The sequence below is a fragment of the Haliotis rufescens genome, unplaced genomic scaffold, assembly GCF_023055435.1.
Source record: "Haliotis rufescens isolate VD_foot unplaced genomic scaffold, xgHalRufe1.0.p SCAF_12, whole genome shotgun sequence".
In the NCBI taxonomy this organism is placed as follows: domain Eukaryota; kingdom Metazoa; phylum Mollusca; class Gastropoda; order Lepetellida; family Haliotidae; genus Haliotis; species Haliotis rufescens.
The window spans coordinates 1,076,507-1,081,091 of NW_025963802.1; the positions used below are offsets into that span (position 1 = coordinate 1,076,507).

General features: G+C 35.1%; 1 long non-coding RNA gene across 1 annotated transcript; it reads right to left on the bottom strand.

The window, feature by feature from the left end:
• Window positions 1-3,020: 3,020 nt before the first annotated feature.
• LOC124111723 lies at window positions 3,021-3,528 on the bottom strand. Its single transcript, XR_007220202.1, has 3 exons — window positions 3,510-3,528; window positions 3,351-3,467; window positions 3,021-3,103 (listed from the first exon to the last, which is right to left on the bottom strand). It is a non-coding gene; the product is annotated as an uncharacterized LOC124111723 (long non-coding RNA).
• Window positions 3,529-4,585: the final 1,057 nt, after the last annotated feature.

The following is a 4,585-nucleotide window of genomic DNA, read 5'->3' on the forward strand; positions in this document are numbered from 1 at the left end:
TTATGATAGCAGTAAGAGAACTAAAGAGAAATAAAGCATCCGGTATTGATTTTATAGAAAATGATTATTTTATTGATAGTATTGATTTATTAACCCCTTTGTTAGTTGAACTATTTAACCTGATATTTGAAAAGGGTATACTTCCAGAATCTTGGTTAGTGGGTATAATTAAACCGATTTACAAGACAAAAAGGTGACCCACTTGATCCTAACTCGTATAGGCCAATCACTATCCTTAGTTGCTTTGGAAAACTATTCACCAGAATTTTAAACAACCGTTTAACTAAATTCTTAGATAAAAATAATATTCTAACACCTGCCCAAGCAGGATTCATGAAATCTTTCTCAACTGCTGACAATATATTTGTAATTTATATGCTTATGCAAATTTTAAGAAATAATAAACAAAAATTATACTGCGCTTTCATAGACTTTACTAAAGCTTTTGACACTGTTTGGCGAGTGGGATTGTGGAGGAAAATGCAGACTATTGGCATCAAAGGTAGATTTCTTACGTTAGTTCAAAATATGTATAAAAATATTAAATCGTTGATACAGTGTGATGATAAAATGTCAGGTTACTTTCCTTGTAATATAGGTGTCAGACACGGAGAAAACCTATCACCTCTATTATTCTCAATTTTCATAAATGACGTGGAAATCTTTTTGCTTTCATCTGGGTGTGGAGGAGTTAATCTCAACTATGATGAAGATAAAGACTTAATTGTATGGATCCAACTCATAATTCTATTGTATGCAGATGATGCTGTATTATTTGATGAATCACCAGAAGGTTTACAGAAAGACTTGGACACTTTTAATAAATATTGTGAAGAGTGGAAATTACATGTAAATATAAATAAAACAAAAATTGTGATTTTCGGTGGTGGCCCATCGAAAAATTCGAAACATAAATTACACTATTCTGATAAAACTCTAGATATTGTCGACACTTATACGTATTTAGGAATTGTACTTCACAGGAATAGAAAACTAGTATCAAGTCTTAAGTCCCTCAGTGATAATGCTTTGAAAGCAATGTTTTGCCTGATAAAAAAATCAAGAAATTTAAATTTACTTTTGGACTGTGTATTATCAGCTTTTGATACGATGGTATTACCAATATTAACTTATGGTTCAGAAATCTGGGGCTTTGAAAATTTAGAAATTATAGAAAGAATACACCTCAAATTCCTCAGACTTATCACAGGATTAAGAAATTCAACTCCTCGTTATATGATATATGGCGAATTAGGTAGGCTACCATTAAGAATAATAATTTGTAAACGAATGATATCTTTCTGGCACAAATTAACATATCAAACTGGTGTGTATAAACTTTCACAGCTGTTATATCAATATCTGTCAATTAACGGGAACAAGACTATTGCATCAATAAATCCCTGGGTTAGATGTGTTAAGGATATATTAGACAGTATTGGATTATCTTATGTATTTAACAGTCCGTCAATCTGCACAACAAAGTGGCTAGTGTCAGAAGTAGAGCAAATACTTAAAGATAACTTTTTTTCAGAAATGGAGAAGTGACGTTAATTCTAGTTCTAAAGGCTTATTCTATAAACATTTAAAGGACACTCTGGTTCTCGATAAATATCTTCTATTGCCAAAACGAATAGCAATTCCAATACTACGATTTCGAACCTGTAATCATAATTTACCTAATGAGACTGGCCGATGGAAAAATATTCCAAAGGAAAATAGAACTTGTAAATTATGTAATTCCCAATCTATTGCTGATGAATTTCACTACTTATTCAGATGTTATTATTTTAAAAGAGAGAGGCGAACATTTCTCTCACCATATTATACTGAATGGCCAAATATTATAAAATTTGTAAAACTCTTATCAACAACAAACACACAGGATCTAAAAAAATAATCGAGATTTATTGTAAAAATGTCCATTAGTATTAAAAATGCTAGGTAATCACATGTTGTTATTAATTGCCATCTTGTCTGCTTTTTGTACATATGCATAATTATTTATTGTAATATGCTCTTGTACCACCTTTGGTGGTTTCTGAGAATAAACTGATTCTGATTCTGTATTTTACAAATAGCGACTACAGGGAAAGTGGTTAGTAAACACACAACCAAATATCTATATAGATACTTCTCCTATTAATTACATAAGCAGTATGCAAAATGTTAAATTGCATCATCAAATCAAGAAGTACATGTTTGATGGAAATTACAAATAATTCGTAGTTTGATAAGCTACACCCGGACAAGCGTATTTAATAGTTACTTTTGAATTCAATCGTTTTGTTTGTGTTATTAATAAACTGTAAAGATATGTTACTGTCATGGAAATTCCAACTGTATGCATTCACTTCTAACCAAAGCAGTAAGAATCTTGCAACATTTGTTTTGATGCTCTACATCACCATGGCTTTCGCTGTTTCATTGCAGCAGCTCAGATATTATTTATACAAAGCGCCATAACAACATGTAGATTGTATTCTGAATACAACTTTCGCTCATTTTCAAGGACAGCACACACATTTGCATTTCAATACAGTGCACACTGTCTACCCCTTGATCCCGTTAATGAACGCTTTGACCAAAATTGATACTCCTGCTTATTTGTTTCGCTGCGTGTTTTTAAAATGCAAATTGAAATACAGCCAGCCAATTCCAGATATTATGGTACTTCAAATGGCCATCAAACCCTTTCGTGGCAGCCAAATGATACATTCCCGTGAAACAATAACTCGGGTAAGTGACATTTTGTGGGAGATATATCAAGCATAAAATCCCTCCTCTTATCATCATGTCCGGTTTCCTCAGGAACTTAATACACATTTCAGTAGTTGATATCTTAGCTTGAAGTAAAACGCAATATCATTTAAGTGCTTGGATATTGGTCTACAACACGTACTATGTCCAGAGTTTACAATATGGAGAAACATAGATCACTCTTCCATTGTGAACATTCAATTCAGTTTTCAGATTCTCAAACAAATTTCAAGGCGTAAATAAATATGACAAGATTTTATTGAACCAATTCCATTGGTTTGAGAATATACATAAATAGCCAGCATCACACTGCAGGTGATAATAACTCAATAATAGCCGATACCTGAAACAAAAAAATAGTAGAATAAAGTTGGGATATATGGATAAGTCACAACGAAGTCTTGAAACTAGCTGCATGATAAGCTAAACCAAATATTAGAGAAAGTAGAGAATAATTTTAAAGATGTTTTGTAAATGTCATCAGCTTTGTCGCGTAAAATAATAATACCACATAGGTAAATTATATAATTTTGCAAACGAGACTGAAAGTGGGATACGATAAACAAATGATATCATATTTTGTGAAATACCTTTTCCCAATCCCATTCCGTATCCTCCAATTCCGCCGTAGAGACCACCATAGCCTCCAAGTCCTCCGTACAGACCTCCCATGCCTCCGTATAGACCTCCCACGCCTCCGTATAGACCTCCAATGCCTCCGTATAGACCTCCCACGCCTCCATATAGACCTCCCATGCCTCCGTACAGACCTCCATAGCCTCCGTACAGACCTCCAAGGCCTCCGTACAATCCACCCATTCCGTAGCCAATTCCGCCCAGTCCTCCTTTCAACCCGCCAATTCCACCATACAGACCGGTAGGCTCGGCAAAGGCGGTAACAGCCAGGCAGGCAACAAGAGCGGCGACTATCTTCATCATTTTGAGTATCTATTGAGTAACGTGAAAATCGTTGTCAAGAAAGGGAAATAGCATGTTATCGTTACTCATCTGGTAAATTCAGTTCACACCACTCATTGTGAATTATGTTATCAGTATTACTTTCACCTGCATTCATATATTTCCCAATTTACAAGAGAGTTTTATGTTACATATTCGTACTTTTATGAATTGGCTCAACATAAAGATTGAAAACAGCCAGATGCGCAGCAGATGAATCAAACATTAAAAGTATACATATATATCACAAGCAAACCTTAGAATAGTACTTACAGTTTGGTCTTGACTCGTATCTGTGTCTCAACGGCAGGTGAAGATAAGAGATGATGGAACAGTTTCCCCCATCCTTTATATATACCATTTGTGAATTATACGTGATTGATTTACCTTGGGCTGGCCACTTCCAGGTAAATAACGCACCTCAGTTTAATGGTGTAAAGTAAGCATTCTTTTCGCATCAAAGGGCCCGAGGTTATCACCCTACGGGTACACATGCGAGCTGGTATACGTGGACATCGATTAAGGAAGTACAAGACAACGTATATAAAGATGGCAAACAGACAAACTCTCTCTGGCATCGTCTAACTGCATTTCAAACAGTCCTCGATACTCAACGTTTAACCTATATCAAGTAAATATTCGATAACGGTCTGAAAAGTGTGTATCCAGTAAATATATGATGAGGGAGCAACATACATCAGACATTATAATGCATCTGTGTGATACGACATAACAAGAGACCAGAAAACTGACGCAGCACACTAGTACAGCCTTACCACAGTACAGCAGTAGCACTGTACCGCACGGGGTCAATTATGCTAACCGTTTCCGTGTAATACAGCAGCCTGTTCACAAGAAAATAGCTTCT